This window comes from Pseudophryne corroboree, chromosome 5, assembly GCF_028390025.1.
Source record: "Pseudophryne corroboree isolate aPseCor3 chromosome 5, aPseCor3.hap2, whole genome shotgun sequence".
In the NCBI taxonomy this organism is placed as follows: domain Eukaryota; kingdom Metazoa; phylum Chordata; class Amphibia; order Anura; family Myobatrachidae; genus Pseudophryne; species Pseudophryne corroboree.
In genome coordinates, this window is record NC_086448.1 from 782,150,507 (window position 1) to 782,177,123 (window position 26,617).

The window sequence follows — 26,617 nt, forward strand, 5'->3', positions numbered from 1 at the left end:
GCACCAATCTCGTTGGATGCATACAGGACAAACAGCGCTTCAGTTTTCTTGACTCTAGCAGTTCTGGCTACGTAAATTTTCAAAGCCCTGACCACATCAAGTAACTCGGAATCCTCCAAGTCACATGTAGCCACAAGCACCACAATAGGTTGGTTCATATGAAAAGATGAAACCACTTTTGGCAGAAATTGCGAACGGGTCCGCAATTCTGCTCTATCCAAATGGAAAACCAAATAGGGGCTTTTATGTGACAAAGCGACTAATTCAGACACTCGCCTAGCCGAAGCCAAGGCTAATAACATGACCACCTTCCACATGAGATATTTCAACTCCACCGTTTTAAGTGGTTCAAACCAGTGTGACTTTAGGAAACTCAACACCACGTTAAGGTCCCAAGGTGCCACCGGAGGCACAAAAGGAGGCTGAATATGCAGCACTCCCTTTACAAAAGTCTGAACTTCTGGGAGAGAAGCCAAATCTTTTTGAAAGAAAATGGATAGGGCCGAAATCTGGACCTTAATGTAACCTAATTTAAGGCCCAAATTCACTCCAGTTTGTAGGAAGTGAAGGAAACGGCCCAGATGGAATTCTTCCGTAGGAGCATTCTTGGTCTCACACCAAGAAACATATTTTCGCCATATACGGTGATAATGTTTTGCTGTTACTTCCTTCCTAGCCTTTATCAGCGTAGGGATAACCTCAACCGGAATGCCTTTTTCTGCTAGGATCCGGCGTTCAACCGCCATGCCGTCAAACGCAGCCGCGGTAAGTCTTGGAACAGACAGGGTCCCTGTTGCAACAGGTCCTGTCTTAGAGGAAGAGGCCACGGATCTTCTGTGAGCAGTTCCTGCAGATCTGGATACCAGGTTCGTCTTGGCCAATCTGGAACAATGAGGATTGTTCTCACTCCTTTTCTTCTTATTATCCTCAACACCTTTGGTCTAAGAGGAAGAGGAGGAAATACATAGACTGACCGGAACACCCACGGTGTCACTAGGGCGTCTACCGCTACTGCCTGAGGGTCTCTTGACCTGGCGCAATACCTCTGTAGCTTTTTGTTGAGGCGGGACGCCATCATGTCTATCTGTGGCAGTTCCCACTCACAATCTGTGCGAAGACTTCTGGATGAAGTCCCCACTCTCCCGGGTGTAGGTCGTGTCTGCGGAGGAAGTCTGCTTCCCATTTGTCCACTCCCGGAATGAACACTGCTGACAGTGTGCTTACATGATTCTCCGGGCAGCAAAGAATTCTGGTGGCTTCCGCCATTGCCACTCTGCTCCTTGTGCTGCCTTGGCGGTTTACATGAGCCACTGCAGTGATGTGGTCTGACTGGATCAGAACTGGTCGGTCGCGAAGTAAGGTCTCCGCTTGACGTAGGGCGTTGTATATGGCCCTTAGCTCCAGGATGTTGATGTGAAGACAAGTCTCTTGACTTGACCAAAGACCCTGGAAATTTCTTCCCTGTGTGACTGCTCCCCAACCTCGGAGGCTTGCGTCCGTGGTCACCAGGATCCAGTCCTGAATGCCGAATCTGCGGCCCTCGAGAAGGTGAGTACTCTGCAGCCACCCCAGTAGTGACATCCTGGCCCTGGGGGACAGGGTGATCAACCGATGCATCTGAAGATGTGACCCGGACCACTTGTCCAGTAGGTCCCATTGGAAAGTCCTCGCATGGAACCTAACGAAGGGAATGGCCTCGTATGACGCCACCATCTTTTCCAGGACTCGAGTGCAATGATGCACTGACACCTGTTTTGGTTTCAATAGGTTCTTGACCAGAGTCATGAGTTCCTGGGCCTTCTCTATCGGGAGATAAACCCTCTTCTGGTCCGTGTCCAGAATCATGCCCAAGAAGGGTAGACGAGTCGTAGGAACCAACTGCGACTTTGGAATATTGAGAATCCAGCCGTGTTGCTGTAACACTTTCAGTGAAAGAGATACGCTGTTCAGCAACTGCTCTCTTGATCTCGCTTTTATGAGGAGATCGTCCAAGTACGGGATAATTGGGACACCTTGCTCCCGCAGGAGCACCATCATTTCCGCCATTACCTTGGTGAAAATCCTCAGGGCCGTTGAGAGACCAAACGGCAACGTCTGAAATTGGTAATGACAATCCTGTACCGCAAATCTTAGGTACACCTGATGAGGTGGATAAATGGGGACATGAAGGTACGCATCCTTTATGTCCAGTGACACCATAAAATCCCCCCCTTCCAGGCTTGCGATGACCGCTCTTAGCGATTCCATCTTGAACTTGAACCTTTTCAAGTATAGGTTCAGAGATTTTAAATTCAATATGGGTCTGACCGAACCGTCCGGTTTCAGGACTACAAACATGGTCGAATAATAACCCCTTCCCTGTTGAAGGAGGGGAACCTTGACCACCACCTGCTGAAGATACAATTTTTGTATTGCGTTTAACACTATTTCCCTCTCTTGGGGGGAAGATGGTAGGGCCGATTTGAAATACCGGCGAGGAGGCACCTCCTCGAATTCCAGCTTGTAACCCTGAGACACAATTTCTATTGCCCAAGGATCCACCTGGGAGTGAACCCACATGTGGCTGAAATTCCGAAGACGTGCCCCCACCGGGCCCGACTCCGCCAGTGGAGCCCCAGCGTCATGCGGTGGATTTTGCAGAGGCCGGTGAGGACTTCTGTTCCTGGGAACTAGCTGTGTTGTGCAGCTTCTTTCCTCTGCCCCTACCTCTGGCAAGAACGCACCTCGGACTTTCTTGTTTCTTTGTGAACGAAAGGACTGCATTTGATAATGCGGTGCTCTCTTACGCTGTGAGGGAACATAAGGCAAAAAATTTGACTTTCCAGCTGTAGCTGTGGAGACCAGGTCCGAGAGACCTTCCCCGAACAATTCCTCACCCCTGTAAGGTAAAACCTCCATATGCCTTTTTGAGTCGGCATCACCTGTCCATTGCAGAGTCCACAGGACCCTTCTGGCAGAAATCGACATAGCGTTTATTCTAGAACCCAGTAGACTAATGTCTCTTTGAGCATCTCTCATATATAGGACAGCGTATTTTATATGCCCCAGGGTCAATAATACAGTATCCTTATCTAGGGTATCCAATTCCTCAGATAAGGTATCCGTCCATGCCGCTACAGCACTACACACCCAGGCCGACGCAATTGCCGGTCTTAGTAAGGTACCTGAATGTGTATAAATGGACTTCAGGGTAACCTCCTGTTTGCGGTCAGCAGCATCTTTGAGGGTAGCCGTATCCTGGGACGGCAGGGCTACCTTTTTGGATAAGCGTGTTAAAGCTTTGTCCACCCTAGGGGAGGATTCCCATCGTAGCCTATCCGTTGGCGGGAAAGGGTACGCCATAAGAATCCGTTTGGAAATCTACATTTTCTTATCTGGAGATTCCCAAGCTTTTTCACATAACTCATTCAGTTCGTGTGAGGGGGGAAAAGTTACCTCAGGCTTTTTTCCCTTATACATATACACCCTCGTGTCAGGGACAGGGGTTTCCTCTGTGATGTGCAAAACATCTTTTATTGCTATAATCATATATCGAAGGGATTTAGCCAATTTTGGCTGTAACTTTGCATCATCGTAATAGACACTGGAGTCAGAATCCATGTCGGTATCTGTGTCAACAATTTGGGATAGTGGGCGCTTATGAGACCCTGACGGTCCCTGCGACAGAGGGTCAGGCACGGGTTGAGACCTTGACTGTCCCCCCAATGCATCAGCCTTGTCAAATCTTCTATGCAAGGAATTAACATCATTTAAAACCTTCCACATATCCATCCAATCAGGTGTCGGCGCCGTCGGCGGAGACACCACATTAATTTGCTTCCTCTCCCACATAGCCTTCCTCATCAGACATGTCGACACAAGCGTACCGACACACCACACACACACACACACACACACAGGGAATGTCCTTTCTGAAGACAGTTCCCCCACAAGGCCCTTTGGAGAGACAGAGAGAGAGTATGCCAGCACACACCCCAGCGCTATAATATCCCAGGAATAACACAGTAACTTAATGTTAACCCAGTAGCTGCTGTATGTATAGTTTTTGCGCCTAATTATGTGCCCCCCCCCCCCCTCTCTTTTCAACCCTCTTCTACCGTGTATCAGCAGGGGAGAGTCCGGGGAGCTCTCTCTCAGCGGTGCTGTGGAGAAAAAATGGCGCTGGTGAGTGCTGAGGGAGAAGCCCCGCCCCCTCGACGGCGGGCTTCTGTCCCGCTTATACAGTAATTTTGGCGGGGGCTCATACATATATACAGTGCCCAGCTGTATATATGTGTACTTTTGCCAACAGGAGGTCCCAAATGCTGCCCAGGGCGCCCCCCCCTGCGCCCTGCACCCTTACAGTGACCGGAGTATGTGAGGTTTGTGGAGCAATGGCACACAGCTTCAGTGCTGTACGTTCCCTCTAGTGAAGATCATTTAGTCTTCTGCCGCCTGTGAAGTCTTCTTTTCTTCTCATACTCACCCGGCTTCTATCTTCCGGCTCTGCGAGGGGGACGGCGGCGCGGCTCTGGGACGGACGGCGAGGGTGAGATCCTGCGTACCAATCCCTCTGGAGCTAATGGTGTCCAGTAGCCTAAGAAGCAGGACCTAGCTTCAGAGAGTAGGGCTGCTTCTCTCTCCTCAGTCCCTCGATGCAGGGAGTCTGTTGCCAGCAGAGCTCCCTGAAAATAAAAAACCTAACAAAATACTTTCTATCAGTAAACTCAGGAGAGCTCACTGAAAAGCACCCAGCTCCTCTGGGCACAGTATCAAACTGAGGTCTGGAGGAGGGGCATAGAGGGAGGAGCCAGTGCACACCAGGAACTAAATTCTTTCTTAAAGTGCCCATGTCTCCTGCGGAGCCCGTCTATCCCCATGGTCCTTACGGAGTCCCCAGCATCCTCGAGGACGTTAGAGAAACAAACAAACACAGTACTGTGCGGTAAATGGCAACACACACATACTCAGGCAAATGCATATACACGCACAGTACAGAAACAATACTGCTAGCATAGTTACAGGAAAATGAATTTTTACTCGACTATGAAACCATGCTCATCGCCACAAACAGTTAATAAAGGAACCAGCACAGCAACCAAGGTTGGCTGGTTTAAACCATGTCTAAAAAAAAAAAAAAAAAAAAAGTATGGTGTGACTATAGGTATGGTGCCGTGACTTCTTAAAAAAAAAAGCCTATTATACTAAAGAAAAGTGTATTTTATTCAAAATGTTTAATGCCAGTGGCATGCCCAGTGCTAATACTTAACTGTGCGCGCGCGCGTGTTTCTCTGAAAAGTGCATTCACATTTTCCATTTGGCGTTACTATTCAGCTTTTTTTTTTATTATAATAAGTAATAAGTAGGACTAATGCTTAACATTAACTTATTTTCAATTTCATCTATTTATGAGTGTACTTTGTATGTATTAATGTTTAGTCTATCTACATATATTCAGATGTACTAGCAATAAGCTGTAACAAATTGTTTTTTATTGAAAGATGTAACCTAAACCAAATCATAGGCCACGATTCAATACTGAGACTTGAACAGCGTCGGGAATTGGCTCCTGGGGCTATTCAATACAGCGCCTGTGACACCAGACCCCAAAGTGGTGCGAGCACAAATCAGACAAGAGTGTCCGTGCAATGGCGATTTGAGCCCTTAGCGCGTCAGAAACAGCATCGTGCCGGTCACTTAAGTCGGAGAATGCTGGTTCTTCCAACAAAACACCCTGTTTAGTCCGGGAGAGCGGGCATTCTCCGACTTACACTGGGCTGTAATGCATAGCGCCGGGAATTGGCTCTCTCAGAATTGAATTGTGCCCAAAGCCTAATAACATTATTAATGTTCGATTTAAAATAAGAATTTACTTACCGATAATTCTATTTCTCGTAGTCCGTAGTGGATGCTGGGAACTCCGTAAGGACCATGGGGAATAGCGGCTCCGCAGGAGACTGGGCACAAAAGTAAAATCTTTAGGACTACCTGGTGTGCACTGGCTCCTCCCCCTATGACCCTCCTCCAAGCCTCAGTTAGGATACTGTGCCCGGACGAGCGTACACAATAAGGAAGGATTTTGAATCCCGGGTAAGACTCATACCAGCCACACCAATCACACTGTACAACCTGTGATCTGAACCCAGTTAACAGCATGATAACAGAGGAGCCTCTGAAAAGATGGCTCACAACAATAATAACCCGATTTTTGTAACAATAACTATGTACAAGTATTGCAGACAATCCGCACTTGGGATGGGCGCCCAGCATCCACTACGGACTACGAGAAATAGATTTATCGGTAAGTAAATTCTTATTTTCTCTGACGTCCTAGTGGATGCTGGGAACTCCGTAAGAACCATGGGGATTATACCAAAGCTCCCAAACGGGCGGGAGAGTGCGGATGACTCTGCAGCACCGAATGAGAGAACTCCAGGTCCTCCTCAGCCAGGGTATCAAATTTGTAGAATTTAGCAAACGTGTTTGCCCCTGACCAAGTAGCTGCTCGGCAAAGTTGTAAAGCCGAGACCCCTCGGGCAGCCGCCCAAGATGAGCCCACCTTCCTTCCTTCCTTCCTTCCAAGATGAGCCCACCAGATTTTGGCTGTGGCAGGCCTGCCACAGAATGTGCAAGCTGAATTGTACTACAAATCCAACGAGCAATAGTCTGCTTAGAAGCAGGAGCACCCAGCTTGTTGGGTGCATACAGGATAAACAGCGAGTCAGATTTTCTGACTCCAGCCGTCCTGGAAACATATATTTTCAGGGCCCTGACTACGTCCAGCAACTTGGAGTCCTCCAAGTCCCTAGTAGCCGCAGGTACCACAATAGGCTGGTTCAAGTGAAACGCTGAAACCACCTTAGGGAGAAATTGAGGACGAGTCCTCAATTCTGCCCTGTCCGCATGAAAAATTAGGTAAGGGCTTTTATAGGATAAAGCCGCCAATTCTGAGACACGCCTGGCTGAAGCCAGGGCTAACAGCATTACCACTTTCCATGTGAGATATTTTAAGTCCACAGTGGAGAGTGGTTCAAACCAATGTGATTTTAGGAACCCCAAAACTACATTGAGATCCCAAGGTGCCACTGGAGGCACAAAAGGAGGCTGTATATGCAGTACCACCTTGACAAACGTCTGAACTTCAGGAACTGAAGCCAGTTCTTTTTGGAAGAAAATCGACAGGGCCGAAATTTGAACCTTAATGGACCCTAATTTTAGGCCCATAGACAGTCCTGTTTGCAGGAAATGCAGGAAACGACCCAGTTGAAATTCCTCTGTAGGGGCTTTCCTGGCCTCGCACCACGCAACATATTTACGCCAAATACGGTGATAATGTTGTACGGTTACATCCTTCCTGGCTTTGATCAGGGTAGGGATGACTTCATCCGGAATGCCTTTTTCCTTCAGGATCCGGCGTTCAACCGCCATGCCGTCAAACGCAGCCGCGGTAAGTCTTGGAACAGACAGGGTCCCTGCTGGAGCAGGTCCTTTCTTAGAGGTAGAGGCCACGGGTCCTCTGTGAGCATCTCTTGAAGTTCCGGGTACCAAGTCCTTCTTGGCCAATCCGGAGCCACGAGTATAGTCCTTACTCCTCTCCTCCTTATGATTCTCAGTACCTTGGGTATGAGAGGCAGAGGAGGGAACACATACACTGACTGGTACACCCACGGTGTTACCAGAGCGTCCACAGCTATTGCCTGAGGGTCCCTTGACCTGGCGCAATATCTGTCTAGTTTTTTGTTGAGGCGGGACGCCATCATGTCCACCTTTGGTTTTTCCCAACGGTTCACAATCATGTGGAAGACTTCTGGGTGAAGTCCCCACTCCCCCGGGTGGAGGTCGTGTCTGCTGAGGAAGTCTGCTTCCCAGTTGTCCACTCCCGGAATGAACACTGCTGACAGTGCTATCACATGATTTTCCGCCCAGTGAAGAATCCTTGTAACTTCTGTCATTGCCCTCCTGCTTCTTGTGCCGCCCTGTCTGTTTACGTGGGCGACTGCCGTGATGTTGTCCGACTGGATCAGCACCGGCTGACCTTGAAGCAGAGGTTTTGCTAGGCTTAGAGCATTGTAGATGGCCCTTAGCTCCAGGATATTTATGTGAAGTGATGTCTCCAGGCTTGACCACAAACCCTGGAAATTTCTTCCCTGTGTGACTGCTCCCCAGCCTCTCAGGCTGGCATCCGTGGTCACCAGGACCCAGTCCTGAATGCCGAATCTGCGGCCCTCTAGAAGATGAGCACTCTGCAACCACCACAGGAGAGACACCCTTGTCCTTGGTGACAAGATTATCCGCTGATGCATCTGAAGATGCGACCCGGACCATTTGTCTAGCAGATCCCACTGGAAGGTTCTTGCGTGGAATCTGCCGAATGGGATTGCTTCGTAAGAAGCCACCATCTTTCCCAGGACCCTTGTGCATTGATGCACTGAGACTTGGCCTGGCTTTAGGAGATTTCTGACTAGTTCGGATAACTCCCTGGCTTTCTCCTTCGGGAGAAACACCTTTTTCTGGACTGTGTCCAGGATCATCCCTAGGAATAGAAGTCGTGTCGTCGGGATCAGCTGCGATTTTGGAATATTGAGAATCCAATCGTGCTGGCGCAGCACTATCTGAGATAGTGCTACTCAGACTTCCAACTGTTCCCTGGATCTTGCCCTTATCAGGAGATCGTCCAAGTAAGGGATAACTAAAACTCCCTTCCTTCGAAGGAGTATCATCATTTCGGCCATTACCTTGGTAAAGACCCGGGGTGCCGTGGACAATCCAAACGGCAGCGTCTGAAACGGATAGTGACAGTTCTGTACCACAAACCTGAGGTACCCTTGGTGAGAAGGGTAAATTGGGACATGTAGGTAAGCATCTTTGATGTCCAGAGACACCATATAGTCCCCTTCTTCCAGGTTTGCAATCACTGCTCTGAGTGACTCCATCTTGAATTTGAACCTTTGTATGTAAGTGTTCAAGGATTTTAGGTTTAAAATTGGTCTCACAGAGCCGTCCGGCTTCGGTACCACAAATAGTGTGGAATAGTACCCCTTTCCCTGTTGTAGGAGGGGTACCTTGATTATCACCTGCTGGGAATACAGCTTGTGAATGGCTTCCAATACTGCCTCCCTGTCTGAGGGAGACGTCGGTAAAGCAGACTTTAGAAAACGGCGAGGGGGAGACGTCTCGAATTCCAATTTGTACCCCTGAGATACCACCTGAAGGATCCAGGGGTCCACTTGCGAGTGAGCCCACTGCGCACTGAACTTCTTGAGACGGGCCCCCACCGTGCCAGAGTCCGCTTGTAGAGCCCCAGCGTCATGCTGAGGACTTTGCGGAGGCGGGAGAGGGCTTTTGTTCCTGGGAACTGGCTGTTTGTTGCAGCCTTTTTCTTCTCCCTCTGCCACGGGGCAGAAATGAGGCGCCTTTTGCCCGCTTGCCTTTATGGGGCCGAAAGGACTGCGCCTGATAATATGGCGTCTTCTTAGGTTGAGAAGCTACCTGGGGTAAAAATGTGGATTTTCCAGCAGTTGTCGTGGCTACCAGGTCAGATAGACCTACCCCAAATAACTCCTCCCCCTTATAAGGCAAGCCTTTTAGAATCCGCATCACCTGACCACTGCCGCGTCCATAAACCTCTTCTTGCAGAAATGGACAGCGCACTAACTCTTGATGCCAGTCGGCAAATAACCCTCTGTGCATCACGCATATATAGAAATGCATCCTTCAAATGCTCTATAGTCAGTAATATACTGTCCCTATCTAGGGTATCAATATTTTCAGTCAGGGAATCCGACCACGCCAGGCCCGCACTGCACATCCAGGCTGAGGCGATAGCTGGTCGCAGTATAACACCCGTGTGAGAGTATATACATTTTAGGATATTCTCCAGTTTTCTATTGGCAGGTTCCTTTAGGGCGGCCGTATCAGGAGAGGGTAGTGCTACCTGTTTAGACAAGCGTGTGAGCGCTTTATCCACCCTAGGGGGTGTTTCCCAACGTGCCCTATCCTCTGGCGGGAAAGGGTACGATGCCAATAACCTTTTAGGAATTATTAGTTTTTTATCACACACTTCATTTAATTCCTCGGATACAGGAAAAACTACAGGCAGTTTTTTCTCACCAAACATAATACCCTTTTTAGTGGTACTTGTATTATCAGATATATGCAATACATTTTTTATTGCTTCAATCATGTAACGTGTGGCCCTAGTGGAAGTCACGTTTGTCTCCTCATCATCGACACTGGAGTCAGAATCCGTGTCTGTGTCTGCCATTTGAGGTAACGGGCGTTTTAAAGCCCCTGATGGCGTTTGAGACCCCATGACAGGCACAAGCTGAGTAGCCGGCTGTCTCATGTCGTCAACTGTCTGTCGTAAGGAGCTGACACTGTCACGCAATTCCTTCCACAAGCTCATCCACTCAGGTGTCGACTCCCTAGGGGGTGACAACTGTATAATAGGCAATTGCTCCGCCTCCATCTCATTTTCCTCCTCAAACATGTCGACACAATCGTACCGACACACCGCACACACACAGGGAATGCTCTGATAGAGGACAGGACCCCACTAGCCTTTTGGGGAGACAGAGGGAGAGTATGCCAGCACACACCAGAGCGCTATATATATACAGGAATACCACTATAAAATGTGCTTTTCCCTTTATAGCTGCTGTTAGTATAAAACTGCGCCAAATTAGTGCCCCCCCTCTCTTTTTTACCCTTTTCTGTAGTGCAGGACTGCAGGGGAGAGTCAGGGAGACGTCCTTTCAGCGGAGCTGTGATGGAAAATGGCGCCTGTGTGCTGAGGAGATAGGCTCCGCCCCCTTCTCGGCGGCCTTTTCTCCCGCTTTTTAGGCGAGTTCTGGCAGGGGTTAAAATACACCCATATAGCCCTGGGGGTTATATGTGGTGTATTTATGCCAGCCAAGGTGTTTTACATTGCTGCTCAGGGCGCCCCCCCTAGCGCTCTGCACCCTCAGTGACCGGAGTGTGAAGTGTGCCTGAGTAACAATGGCGCACAGCTGCAGTGCTGTGCGCTACCTTGTTGAAGACTGATGTCTTCTGCCGCCGATTTTTCCGGACCTTTTCTCGCTTCTGGCTCTGTAAGGGGGCCGGCGGCGCGGCTCCGGGACCGAGCTCCGAGGCTGGGCCTGTGTTCGGTCCCTCTGGAGCTAATGGTGTCCAGTAGCCTAAGAAGCCCAATCCACTCTGCACGCAGGTGAGTTCGCTTCTTCTCCCCTTAGTCCCTCGATGCAGTGAGCCTGTTGCCAGCAGGTCTCACTGAAAATAAAAAACCTAAAACTAAAACTTTTCACTAAGAAGCTCAGGAGAGCCCCTAGTGTGCACCCTTCTCGGCCGGGCACAAAAATCTAACTGAGGCTTGGAGGAGGGTCATAGGGGGAGGAGCCAGTGCACACCAGGTAGTCCTAAAGCTTTTACTTTTGTGCCCAGTCTCCTGCGGAGCCGCTATTCCCCATGGTCCTTACGGAGTTCCCAGCATCCACTAGGACGTCAGAGAAATACAGATTAAGGGGGGTATTCAATCGTAGTCGGAACTGCCGTTTGGTCGGAAAGACAGCAGTTTCCGACTTTTTTAGGTCGGAAACTGTTCCGACCTATTCAATCCCCCTGCCGTTTTTTCGACAAGTCGGCAATTCCGACTTGTCAGAAAACACGTGGATCGGCGGAATAGCCGCGGATTCACGTGCTTTGTCGTTATCACGGACAAATCAGACAGGTTTTAGCACCGTTTCCAACAATGTCAATCCGACTTTAAAAAAAAGTCGAATTGCCATTGTCGGGAACAGCCAAATCCAGCCTGATTTTGCCGCTAATTGAATACTGAAATGTCGGATCCTTTCCGTCGGAAAGGATCAGACATCAATTGAATACACCACATAAAAATGGATATATATTTAAAAAAAAAAAAAAAAAAAAAAAAAAATGGATTAGGACCCCCCACCCCACCCACCAAAAAAAAAAAAAAAAACAACAACGATCTTTAATAAAATATATCACGTACTCTCATCGACTGGAATGTCCAATGTATTTACTCACAAGTAAAGGAGAACAATACAAAAACAGACTGTCAGAGTGTAGTATCAAATATTTACTAAATGCTGCATTTCTTGTTGCACAAATTGCGCAAGGAGATGTAATATAATGTAATGCACGAGGAACCCAGGCACTTTTCCAGTCTTTCTCACTTATGTTCTGTTTTGACATGTAGTACAATAATAGCATCAAATAAGACTGTACTATGGAAAAGCTGCAATAATTATATACCAAGACGCAGACAATTGTTAATTTCATACACAATTCGCCTGTTGTCTATAATTACAATTACAAAGAATGAAAAAAAAAAGAAAAATAAAAAAAATTGCAAATTATTATTCCTTCCACAGCTACCCAACAAAGCAGACACATCTGGCAGTCTGTACGCGCTGTCACATTTTATATGTATATATCTCACGTCTTGCAAAAGCAGGATTAACCCCTTGCGTCTCCTTATTCATAACACTGAAGCTGCCATTTCTGCCACAGTTACCCAGGGCATATCTTTTAACAACCTATTATTCGAGTGAAAAGCCGACTGCAATTAAGTGCCACATCAATTGTAACTGTGCTTTTTCAAACATCACCCTCCTAATATTGCGTTCTTATACTGTATTTATCAGCCATGTGTTATTTAAAACGAACGCAGTATTCCTTACACTTGTCACTCGTGCATTACCAGCACAATGCATTGAAATGACAGGTGCACACTGCATGAAAAACATAAAACAAAAAACACGTTTTTACCCAACTGCTCAATGAGCCCAAAGGGGGAATTAAAAATGAGCAAATATATAATTGAATAATTTTTATTTTTATTTTTTGTATTTTGTAATTGTGCAAAGTGAAAATAAAAGTATAACATCTAAATAATGGCCCATACACACTGGGCGATTTTGAGCTGAGAGCAGGTCACTTTTGGTGTGTTGAGCTGCTTTCAGCTTAAAGTCGCCCAGTGTGTATGCTCCGGCGATAAAGCGCTGATGCGCGCTCCCGCTTCATCGCCGGCGGCAGCCGTTCACCTGCTGGTATTACCAGTAGATAAACGGCGGGGTGGGCGGCTTTCCATAGCGTCCTGTTATGGAAAGCCGTTCACCCCCACTGACATCGCTGGGCAGCAGGGAAAAGCACTCAGTGTGTATGCACTGAGCACTTTTCAGCCCAGCGATGTCAGTGATCATCGCTGTGCATACACGCTGGGCAAAAACGCTCAGTGTGTATGCACCTTAAAACCCGCAGAAGCTAGTTATAATACTCACACCTTCATAAGTTATGCACGTATAACACAGTATATGATCTTGCATAGACAACCTGTGCTACTTTAAACACAATCCAGGGGCATAACCGATATGGGGAGGTGATGGGGGGAGTGAAGTTTCTTCACTCCCCCGTCACCCGGCGCCATAGCAATGCATGCTAATATGGACAATCTCGTCCATATTGGCCTGCATGCAAAAGCGAAGGGGCACCAACGATGAACGAGCGCGGGGCCACGCATCGTTCATCGTTAGTGCCTACACACTGCACGATATGAACGAGTTCTCATTCATTAATGAACGAGAACGTTCATATTGTGCAGTGTTATCTGCCAGGGTGTAGGGCCCTTCAGCCTATGTGATTCTCATAGCCGATCCCAAGCCCAGATAAATGGGGAGGGGTGGTTCCCGCTTTGAAGGTACTGTAACGCCCAGCTACATAACCATTGGCAGGAAAAGTCTCAAAAAACGCAGCAAAAACTAGCTCAGAACCGATGCGTCAGAGGCAGCTGGGCCCGTGGTGAAAGATGGGCTACCAGCCTCAAAGCTGTCAAATGCAAAACAAACTTTAAATTCTAAGCACATGGAATATCCGATCTGGCTGCCAAGCAGGCAAAATTAACCTTTTAGCTGATGAGAAATGCAACATAGATGTGGCCACAAAAAAAGAACCTAGAATTCCTAGTCAAAAAATGTGCTGTTCACAATACCTAATGCACAACAAGCTTTAATATGTATTATTTGGGTGGAGATAATTCTACTAGGAGGAGTTGGTTTCATGCTACAGTCCAAACTAAAAGAAGTTTGTCACCTTTTTCCAGGCAATATCAGACCGTATGGCCATTCTAGAACGCTCTGCAACTATGCCCATGGCCTTGATTGATGTATATGCACCAGAGACAAGCAATGACCAAGACAGAGATATTTTCTACAATAGGGAAACCATAGTATGTGGCGATCTGAATGCACAAACAGGCCCAGACTGGCTGGGTTGGATAAGAACATTAGGCCCAAACAGATGGGCCCACCAAAACGATAATGTTCTTTGCTTACTTATGTTTGCCAACCACAACAATCTTGTAATATGTAGAACCTGGTTCCAACACTCACAAAACCATCTCTTAACATGGTTCTCCAATAATGCAAGAGACAATAGTATGCTGGATTATTTCCTCATCTAAAAATTGTTTCAGAGTGTCTTTCATGACGCGAGAGAAATGTGTGGAACATCAACTGGATCAGATCATCAGTTAGGATGAGCAAGGCCAAAAATCCACCTAAAAGCGCCAAACTCCTTGAAACCCTCACCAATTAAAGACTTTAACATCTTAAAAAGACCTTTATACCCTGAGCTACTCAAACATGCCCAATTAAACAGAGAAAGATCAAACCATGGGGTCGATTAAATTCAGCAACTGTTGAATAGCGCCAGGAATGAGCTCCCGGCGCTATTCAATACAGCGACTAATTACCCTCAATTGTCGGGAATTCTTCTCTCAGCCCGGGGATCGGGGATCAGCATCGCCGCGGGTAGTTAAGTCGGAGAATGCTCGTTCTCCTGACAAAACTACCTGTTAAGTCGGCGAGAACGGGCATTCTCCGACTTAGCTTTAGCTGAATTGAATAGCGTCGGGAGCTAATTCCCGGCGCTATTCAACTGTTGCTGAATTGAATCGAGCCCCATGGATCTCTACCACCACCTTAGAAGAACATGTGCAAGTTAAAAACATTAAAAACAAACTTGACCTTCAACAAAATTCAAAACAACTCAAAGCCAATAAAAGCAGCATGGCGGATAGGAAAAGCCCAATAAATGGGAGAGGCCGGTAGAAAGCATGAATCACGGCCGCTGTACAGCATATTAGGCATATGCAATGGAAAATATAGAACCTCCATCACAAACGTTAAAGATCTAAATGACCAACATATTAAATCAATGAGCGGCAAACTTGAAAGATTGCAAGAATTCGTTAAACACCTATTAAATTGCCCCAGGCTTGAAACAAAAGCCTGAGTTACTGGAAAACCATGACCTTCAATTTTGTAGCGACATAACGGATAACCTCCAAAATGCAGACAAAATTAGACAAGCAATTAAAGAGCTAAGGAATGGAAAAGCACCAGGCATTGATAACATCCCAGCAGAAGGAGAAGTAATAGAAAACCAACTTAGGGGGTAATTCAGAGTTGATCGCAGCAGCAAATTTGTTAGTAGTTGGTCAAAACCAGGGGCCTAATGCAGACCTGATCACTAGGGTACGTTTCTTGCATCCCTGCGATCAGGTAGTCGCCGCCTACAGGGGGGGAAAGGGGCTCGCTGTGCAGGGGTGCGATCGCATGTGCAGAGAGCTGCACAAACAGAAAAAGTGTGTGCAGTCTCTGCACAGCCCAGGACTTACTCTTCCAGTGCGATGATCGGGGCCGGAGCTGACTTCAGAAACCCTCCCTCCAAATGCCTGGTCCATCCTGCGTTTCTCTGGACACTCCCTGAAAACGGTCAGTTGCCACCCACAAACGGCCTCTTCCTGTCATTCACCATGCAATCGACTTTGCGATCGCTTTTCTCACGCCATCCTGTCGCGGACCGGCACTCCCAGTCGATGCGAACCGACGTGCCTGCGCACTGCGGTGCATACGCAGTTCAGACCTGATCGCAGGCTGTACGAAAATGCAGCCTAGCGATCAGGTCTGAATTAGGCCCCATGTGCACTGCAGGGTGGGCAGATGTAACATGTGCAGAGAGAGTTCGATTTGGGTGGGGTGTGTTCAAACTAAAATCTAAATTGCAGTGTAAAAATAAAGCAGCCAGTATTTACCCTGCACAGAAACAAAATAACCCACCCAAATCTAACTCTCTCTGCAATTGTTATATCTGCCCCCCCTGCACTGCACATGGTTTTGCCCAACTGCTAACAAATTTGCTGCTGCGATCAACTCTGAATTACCCCCTTAGAGAGACATATGCAATTACCTGGAAAGACTGTGTGCCAGAAGTCTTCAAGGATGCCATAATAATTCCCATTCACAACAAAGGTGACTATACAAATTGTAAAAACTTGAGACATAAGTTTTCTAACATCATCCAGCAAATTATCATCATTTATAGACTCAAGGCTATGAAACACACTAGAAAGCACCTGCAGAGAAAAAGCAGCTGGATTTAGGCCCAGTAGAGGATGCAGTGACCATATCTTCACTATCAGGCAAATACTCGTATCACACCTACAATGAAAGAACTTTTTCTAGTTTTTGTTGACTTTAAATGAGCCTTTGACAGTGATCAAGATTCGGTTTGGTGCGCCCTCAAGGCGGAGAACATCCCACATAAAACCCTTAAGATGCTTCAAGCTCTCTACAACAGATCAAACAGAATCAAATATGCGGGCCAAATGTCCCAACCATTCACAATCTCAACTGGCGTCAAGCGAGGTTGCATAGTATCGTCCATGCTCTTCAACATAGTTATGGACTGGGTTCTCAAAAAAAGGTGATGCAAAGTGGAATGGGCGAAACTGCCCAAAGATAGGTGTGCCAAGCTTGTGGCATCATATTCAAAAAGACTTGAGGCTGTAATTGCTGCCAAAGGTGCATCAACTAAGTATTGAGCAAAGGCTGGGAATACGTATGTACATGTGATTTTAGTTGTTTTGTTTGTTTTTTTTAAATAAAATTTGCAAAAATCTTTAAAAAACAAAACTTTTTTCACGTTGTCATTATGGGCTATTGTGTGTAGAACTTTGAGGGAAAAAATGAATTTATTCCATTTTCGAATAAGGCTGTAACATAGCAAAATGTGGAAAAAGTGAAGCGCTGTGAATACTTTCCGGATTGAGAGCCAGGCCTACTCGTCCAACATCAGTGCCTGGCCTTATAAATGCTCTACAGAATGACTGGGCCCAAATTCCCACAAAAATACTCCAAAATCTGGTGGAAAGCCTTTCAAGAAGAGATCGCTTCCCGCTGCAAGAAGGTTGGGGTTTCGGGACCTCTGTATTTTGGCACCAGGATTCCAAGTTCCATCGCCGGCATTATGCAGTCATTCAGGATTCCGGCGTCACGATTTCAACCGTCTGGACCCTGTCCAGCGGCATTTTAACTACATCCCATACTGTAGTCATACTGCATATCATTTTAATTAGTAAAGGTCAGTTGTGCATTGTATTCGCATTGCGATGCGAATAAGATGCATTTTCAGGGGGAAAAGACACTGTGCACTGACCGAGTCGTGCGGGAGCTGGTGCCCTGTGTGCCGCCACTTGTTATGTAAGGAGACTAGATGAGGAAGGACACCCCTGTATGTGTATAGGTGATTGTATGCACTACTGTGTCCTTCTATATTTTCATTTGTCAGAGATATCATATACAGCTATATTTTAACATCTGCACTATGTAGACAAAAGTGGTTTGAACCCCCCCCCGCCGCACAAGTGAAATGGTGTACTCCAGCAGCAGACCAGTGTTTTTGAAGGTATAAAATAGGTAGAGGGCCACTGATTAGATCATTTGCTAATGAAATGGCTTGCCCTTAGAAGCTAACCAACTTTGAAATGAGGATCACCACGGGCTGTGCAATGTCACGTTTCCAGGACTGGTATACAGAAAATGCAGTAGTCCAGATCTAAACCCCACTGAGAACCTCTGGGACGAATTGGAGCAATGGGTGCATTCTAGACTGACTCAACCTTCTTCAGTGTGCAGGTGGTCACTGTACTTAGGGCCCGCTTCAGCATGGAACGCATCGCATGCTGAAGCGCTTTTGCAGTGTGCGCACGCGCAGAAGCCGCACTGCACGTGCACACACAGTGAGATGCGATGGCAGAGGCGTCCGCGGGGCATCGATGCGGCATTGTAGTAGTGCAATTTTATGCACATCTACAGCCCATGCTGAAATAGGCCATCAGGCGGAATGGCAAAACATACCTGTTGTCCAGGGGGATCTGGTCCCTAGGTTGACAGTAACTAGGTCGACCCCTATTGGTCGACAGTAACAAGGTCGACAGGCCAAAGGGTCGACATGATTTTTTTCATGATTTTTTTCTTTTTTTGAACCTTTTCATACTCAACGATCCACGTGGACTACAATTGGGAACAGGAACCTGTGCCAAGCGCAGCGGCAGCGGAGCGAGGGGACACGGTGCACTAATTGTGGTTCCCGGTCACTCTACGAAGAAAACTACACCAATTGTTTTTTTTTTTTAAACTCATGTCGACCTAGAGAACGTGTCGACCAATAGTGGTCGACCTAGTTACTATCTACCTTCCATACCACATCCTGTCCAGGAACTTGTGTACAGTTTGCCAACAAGAGTCTGCAGTAATTACTGCACGTGGTGGACCTACAGAGAACTGACGTTAATAAAATCTCATTGATATATTTGCTGTCCATGTCCAATCACTTTTGTCTACATATATTGTATATACAGATAGTTTTACTATAGAATGGCTATAGCCATATTTGTTGAAAGATTACTGTAATAAGGCTGTTGTATTTACTTGCTACATTGCAATCCTTTACATAGATCCAAAGCATGTCTCATACTGTAACATTTCAGTTTAAGGGGTCTATTTACTAAGCCTTGGATGGAGATAAAGCAGACGGAGAAAAAAGTACCAGCCAACCAGCTCCCAACTGCCATGCTACAGGCTGGGTTTGAAAAATGACAGGAGCTGGTTGGCTGGTACTTTGGGGGAAATTTACTAAGCAGTGATAAGAGTGGAGAAGTGAGCCAGTAGAGTGGTTGTCCATGGCAACCAATCAGCACTGAAGTAACATCTATCATTTGCATACTATAAAATTATTCAGAGCTGCTGATTGGTTGATGGGGCAACTTCTCCACTGGCTCACTTCTCCGCTCTTATCACTGCTTAGTAAATGTCCCCCTTAATCTCTGTCCACCTTATCTCTCTTCAAGGCTTAGTAAAAAGACCCCAATACGTGTTCATATCACCTAAAAAAAAAAAAAAGTACAGAACTGTATGATGCAATTCTTAGAGCCGATATTAACATATAGAGGTGTCCACTTACATCTAACCTCTCTGCACATTAAACCGCCCTGGCATGGCGTAACTTGACAGCTTCCGAGTGTCTTTTTATGGGACTTTTTCCATTAAAATGGATGCAAACAGGACACACAATCACCTTATGCTGATTAAAATGATATGCAGCATGCCTATGCTCTGTATGCAATCGTGGCTGTAACTGCATACAAAATGCTATGCTACAGTGTTTTACTAGAAAACACAAAAGTAGCATTTCATATACAGATACAGCAGCGGTTGCATAGAGAATATAGGCATGCTGCATATAATTTTAATCAGCAGAGTCTGCTTCTGTGTCGTGTTCGCTTAGTGATGGGAATAAGACATTTTCGGGGGGGGGGGGGGGGGGGGGGGGGCACCTGACGCTAACCGAGTTGCACAGAATCTGTCAGCTCACTCATGCTACGTATCTCCTGCTGCGTGGCGTATTCCCTATCTACATTATAGTGCAGTATTACATGCACAGACATCGCATTTAAGATACACATCATTCAGACATCATTGGATAGGTTGTCAAGTCATAATCCGTAGTATAGTTGATTTAGGAGGCAGTGTTTAGTTGTTAAACAGGAAAAAAAAGAGAATCCCTACTATACTGGCGCTAAAAGGTCAAAGCTGCCCTAGATGGTTTACCACCCTAGATGTCACCAAACATTTCAAAACACATGAACAAATACACCAAGTTTTTTGGAAGGTATACCATCCTGGGCGCTTGTATTCAATGATGCAAAAAACAATGCAGTGCAATCCTTATTCAGAAGGTTTCAATGTCGTCCTCATCAGTCGACTGTATACTTGATTTTACTTCAAGAAGGTGTGATGCATGAAATAAAGAAAAAAAATATATATAGTGTAACACTGTTTTGAATGAAATTATTTTCCTCGTGATTTAGACACCCCCAATAAAGGAGTTGTTCTGCAGATGGTGACCACAGACCACTTCTCAGCTCCTATGCTTTCTGGCTGATGTTTTGGTCACTTTTGAAAGCTGGTGGAGCTTTCACTCTAGTGGTAGCATGGGACGGAGTCTACAACCCACACAAGTGGCTCAAGTAGTGCAGCTCATGCAGGATGGCACATCAATGCAAGCTGTGGCAAGAAGGTTTGCTGTGTCTATCAGCGTAGTGTCCAGAGCATGGAGGCGCTACCAGGAGACAGGCCAGTACATCAGGAGATGTGGAGGAGGCCGTAGGAGGGCAACAACCCAGCAGCAGGACCGCTACCTCCGCCTCTGTGCAAGGAGGAACAGGAGGAGCACTGCCAGTGCCCTGCAAAATGACCTCCAGCAAGCCACAAATGTGCATGTGTCTACTCAAACGATCAGAAACAGACTCCATGAGGGTGGTATGAGGGCCCGACGTCCACAGGTGGGGGTTGTGCTTACAGCCCAACACCGTGCAGGACGTTTGGCATATGCCAGAGAACACCAATATTGGCATATTTGCCACTGGCGCCCTGTGCTCTTCACAGATGAAAGCAGGTTCTCACTGAGCACATGTGACAGACGTGACAGAGTCTGGAGACGCCAAGGAGAACATTCTGCTGCCTGCAATATCCTCCAGCATGACCGGTTTGGCAGTGGGTCAGTAATGGTGTGGGGTGGCATTTCTTTGGGGGGCCGCACAGCCCTCCATGTGCTCGCCAGAGGTAGCCTGACTGCCATTAGGTACTGAGATGAGATCCTCAGACCCCTTGTGAGACCATATGCTGGTGCGGTTGGCTCTGGGTTCCTCCTAATGCAAGATAATGCTAGACCTCATGTGGCTGGAGTGTGTCAGCAGTTCCTGCAAGACGAAGTCATTGATGCTATGGACTGGCCCGCCCGTTCCCCAGATCTGAATCCAATTGAGCACATCTAGGACATCATGTCTCGCTCCATCCACCAACGCCACGTTGCACCACAGACTGTCCAGGAGTTGGCGGATGCTTTAGTCCAGGTCTGGGAGGAGATCTCTCAGGAGACCACCCGCCACCTCATCAGGAGCATGCCCAGGCGTTGTAGGGAGGTCATAAAGGCACGTGGAGGACACACACACTACTGAGCCTCATTTTGACTTGTTTTAAAGGACATTACATCAAAGTTGGATTAGCCTGTAGTGTGTTTTTCCACTTTAATTTTGAGTGTGACTCCAAATCAAGACCCCCATGGGTTAATCAATTTGATTTCCATTGATAATGTGTGTGTGATTTTGTTGTCAGCACATTCAACTATGTAAAGAACAAAGTATTTAATAAGAATATTTCATTCAGATCTAGGATGCGTTATTTTAGTGTTCCCTTAATTTTTTTGAGCAGTGTATAAGTATTAGCAGCTTGCTAAACACAGTAATAGGTCCTATGTCACAATCGGCAAGATAGAGGGACTGCTCTATGTTATGAAGAGGCCATCTGCCATTATTTTGCTATGAGAAATATACTGAGCAGGTGGATGGCACTACTGGCACAGAATGCGCTGGATTCACACTACACACAACATTCTAATCAACATACTGGGGCTAAACAATTACATTACAGAACACTCAATTATATGAGAGCCCCGGTCCCTCTATAGACCACACAATTATTCCTGCCTGTCCTATAACTCCCAGTCATACTTAATCCTGATCTAATTAGGGTGTATTTATAGTGTCTGGTGTAGACAGTGTCAGCATTTGAGGTTGGTGGCAGTACAGAGGTACGCAGGCCAGTTACAAGTGTGTTGTGACACTATGATGGGGTATAGACAAGGACGGGTGTGATACAAGATGCCGGCAGTCACAAGACAGATAGCAGCATCCTGATGCTCAGCATCCCGATAGGGGTCAGGTAAGCATGCGTACCCTCCCCACCTACCCCTCCCATCCCGCAACTTAACCCTGAGCCCCCAGCCTACCTCTAACCCTCTCTAGCCCGCAGCCTACCTCCAACCCTCTCTAGCCCGCAGCCTACCTCCAACCCTCTCTAGCCCGCAGCCTACCTCCAACCCTCTCTAGCCCGCAGCCTACCTCCAACCCTCCCTAGCCCGCAGCCTACCTCCAACCCTCTCTAGCCCGCAGCCTACCTCCAACCCTCTCTAGCCCGCAGCCTACCTCGAACCCTCTCTAGCCCGCAGCCTACCTCGAACCCTCTCTAGCCCGCAGCCTACCTCGAACCCTCTCTAGCCCGCAGCCTACCTCGAACCCTCTCTAGCCCGCAGCCTACCTCGAACCCTCTCTAGCCCGCAGCCTACCTCCAACCCTCTAGTCCGCAGCCTAACCCTGAGCCCACAGCCTACCTCTAACCCTCTCTAGCCCGCAGCCTACCTCGAACCCTCTCTAGCCCGCAGCCTACCTCGAACCCGCTCTAGCCCGCAGCCTACCTCGAACCCTCTCTAGCCCGCAGCCTACCTCGAACCCTCTCTAGCCCGCAGCCTACCTCGAACCCTCTCTAGCCCGCAGCTTACCTCGAACCCTCTCTAGCCCGCAGCCTACCTCGAACCCTCTCTAGCCCGCAGCCTACCTCGAACCCTCTCCAGCCCGCAGCCTACCTCGAACCCTCTCTAGCCCGCAGCCTAACCCTGAGCCCCCAGCCTAACTCTAACCCTCTCTTTCCCACAGCCTAACTTTTACCCTCCACCCGGTTTAATATGATTTGCCGATGGATGGGATGCCAACTGTCAGTATAGCGAAGGCGGCATCCCATCCAACATAATCCCGACAGGCCACCAGAAAGCCTCCTAACCCTCCTCGGCCCCCTACCCTGACTCTCCCTTGTGGGTGCCCAACACCCCCCCCCCCCCCCACACACACACACACACACATTTGTTGCCTTAGCCTAGCCCTCCCTTCCCCGCTGCCTAAACCTAACCCTCCCTGCTTGACGCCTAACCCTAACCATCCCTCCCGACCCTGCACCCTAGGCAGGACACCAGCGCGTCCTGCTGTTCGGACGATCAGGATGCCGGCTGTCGGCAATGTGACACCGGCATCCCGAGCAGGACTGGTACCTAGATGCCAACATGGCGTCCTACTTGGGGATCCTTGTGTCTGTATATGGATCGCCGGGATCCCGTCTGTCGGGATGCCAACTGCTTTACCTCTCCCCGCAGCCTATCCTTGTTGTCACGCTGTGTCCCTAAGTCTTTTCCAGCACTTTCTGTCCCTACATCCCCTAGTCCCTATGCCCCCCTCATTGTCCCTATGCCCTTGGCTTCCCCTCTCACTCTGTCCCTATGCCCCCCACTGCCCCTCTCACTCTGTCCCTAGCCCCCCCCCCCCCCCTTCCGCTGCCCCTCTCACTCTGTCCCTAGGCCCCCCCGCTGCCCCTCTCACTCTGTCCCTAGGCCCCCCCGCTGCCCCTATGTCCCACTGCCCCAGTCCCTACACCCCCCCAGCTGCCCCTCTTCTCTGTCCCTTCGCCCCTGCTTTTTATTATTGTTATTAAATGGTGGACAACTGTAACTCAAATTTAAAATTGTTTAAAAAAAAAAAAAGATACAGGTTCCCCATTGTCAGCATAACAGATAGAAAGCTGATGTAGGAGAATCCCCTCCCGGTATATATGGATGCTGGTGACATTAGGGGGGTATAAATAATAATAGTATCTCTTCCAGTGTTGCGTACACCAAAAATCAGGCTGCTGCCCAGGTCCGAGCGCACCCCCTGCCAGAGCTGCATTCCCTAACTATTGTTTGTGCTTTCCCTGTACCTAAACTTGAGCACAGGGGTGGGACTTGCACCTGCAGCCTGGGCCGCGTCAGCCGCATGACTGCCTGCAAGCGCCACCATGCCGGCCACTCAGAGAGCGCAGCAATGTGTAACTCAAAGCTACACTGCGGTGACTTCACTCACGCTGTGCTCCCTCTTTCCAACTGCAGGAGGGGGGGGGGCAGTTGGGAGATCCTGTGATCTCCGCTGGTCTGCAAAGCAGCCGGCGATCATGGATCTAAACCGTGCGTGTGGGGTGCAAGACGGGGGCTGCCAGTCTGCTCAGGTATGCTCCGAGTCCCTGACACCCAAGAGAAAAAAAAAAATTGATAGCTCTTTACCATCAATGGCGGGAATCTATCTGGTTCTCCCCCATCAATGGTAGTTATCATCGGTATGAGACCATTGATGATTTTGAATCATCGATGGTCATCCGTACCCCATCACAACCTGCTGTATCCGGATAACCCCTATAATGCTATACCCAGAAGGTGCCATCAGAGGATCAGAACGCATGAATTACATGAGAAAGGTTTTCAGAGAGATCAGGGCATTGCTTGCTTGTAGATGCTGACAAGGTCAAACAGATTAAACACTGTGTCTGGCCAGTCAGTTATATTCATTATGAAATAAAAAAAACAATATAAGAATAGGTTGTGTGCCTTATAGATGTATAAGAGCTGGGTGAACTGTGAAGGGTATGGCGCCTCTCACAGGCCGTTAGCAGTCAGGGTATCTGGGCTTTAGGTCGGCATGATCTTTAGGTCAACATGGCAAAGGTCGACATGACTAAATTCTTTTCATTTTTTTTACTTTTTCATACGTCACGATCCACATGGACTAGGATTGGGAATAGTAACCTGCCCAAAGCATGGTGGGCGGACACTGTGCACTAACTGGGGTTCCTAGTCACTTTACAAAGAAAACGACACCCAAAAAATAAATACAAATCAATCATGTTGACATTTTTCGTGTCGACCTAATGAGCATGTCGACCTATTCCAGGTGTCGACCTACTCACTGTCGACCAATAGTTGTCGACCTAATGACTGTCGACATAGTTCGGGTCGACCTAATGAACCACACCCAGAAGTCAGTGTCATCTGCATCATAAAGTGAGCACGCTTCAATTCACAGGGAGTTGAATAGCGCCAGGAATTAGCTCCCGGGGCTATTCAAACATCCTGTGACACCCGCCGACGGGATTTCTTCTCACACCTTCGGAGGGATGCGAGCACAAATCCGACAAAAGTGCTCAGCGCGATGATGATTTCTGCCCTTAGCGTGGCGGAAACAGCATCGTGCCAGGCACTTAAGTCGGAGAATGTCGGTTCTCACGACAAAAGATACCGCTTAATCCGGGACAGAACAGGCATTCTCCGACTCATGCTGGCTGCACACTGGCTGATATATTGGCTGTTCTATTGAATGGCCGAAATATCGCTGGCCCGTCGGCCAGTGTGTACCAACGATATGTCTGTAAACACGGTCGTTCACAGACATATCGCGTCGGCCCTGCAGCACACACCATGACTTGGTGTGGATCACAGGGTCGACCACACTTAGTTCGACAGTTATTAGGTCGACCACTATTGGTCGACAGTGACTAGGTCGACACCTGAAATAGGTCGACATCAACAAGTTCAGCATGTTTTTTATTTTTTATTTTTTTGGTGTCACTTTCTTTGTAAAGTGACCGGGAACCCCAATTAGTGCACCATGTCCCTTCGCATAGCTCGCTTCGCTCACCATGCTGCGGGCAAGGTGCCTCACTGCTCTTGGCACAGTTTACTGTTCCCAATCGTAGTCCACGTGGATCGTAAAGTATGAAAAAGATCAAAACATTTTTCAAATAAGAAAAAAAATCATGTCAACCTTTTTTCAAGTCGACCTATAGACCATGTCAACCTAATGCATGTCGACCAATAGTGGTCGACCTAAGTGTGGTTGACCTAGAGACCAGGTGACCAATATATTTATATATAATATATATGCATCGTTGTGTGTCTGTGGGCGGTCAGCCAAGCGCCTGTACACATGCTGGAGAGGCCGCCGGTGACTGACGTTTGTAATGGGTGGGCACATGTAAATGCCCACCCAGTTCGTGACGTCAATCACGGCGGATCTGGCAGTATGTATGTAACACACTACCCGATCCAGCTACAGATACAGTATGTCTGCACATCCATTGATCTGCAGATATATCTTCTAGTGTGTACCCTCCATTACCACCGCGCTGTATTGAACAGCCCCGGGAGCTAATTCCTGGCGCTATTCAACTCTCTGTGAATTGAATTGTGCCCATTGACTGTAAGGCCACAGGTAAATATCAGTAGTAGGAAGTTCTATGACCTACTCCACACACAGCAACATATGCCGGACCTCGCAATGGATGCGCTCCATCAGGAATATTATACTACTGGGACGACAAATTGCAGGAAAGAATAACCACCACAATGACACGTCGCACGTGAGATAAGGGCGTAGAGTAGAATGTCGGGCTAATAGGAGGTGCGTTACATAGGCTCATGCAGCAGGTGGTTTATACATACTCAGAATGTCTCACAAAAGCTTTTCAAACATCCCCTATAGAATGACTCCAATAAGGAAAAGGCTCAAAACGGGGGCAGGGGGAAA

General features: G+C 47.8%; 1 protein-coding gene across 2 annotated transcripts in view; it reads right to left on the minus strand.

The window, feature by feature from the left end:
• ZBTB47 (zinc finger and BTB domain containing 47) overlaps positions 1-26,617 on the minus strand; it is a 98,706-nt gene that overhangs the window by 15,480 nt on the left and 56,609 nt on the right. The gene's annotated exons all lie outside the window — the stretch shown is intronic.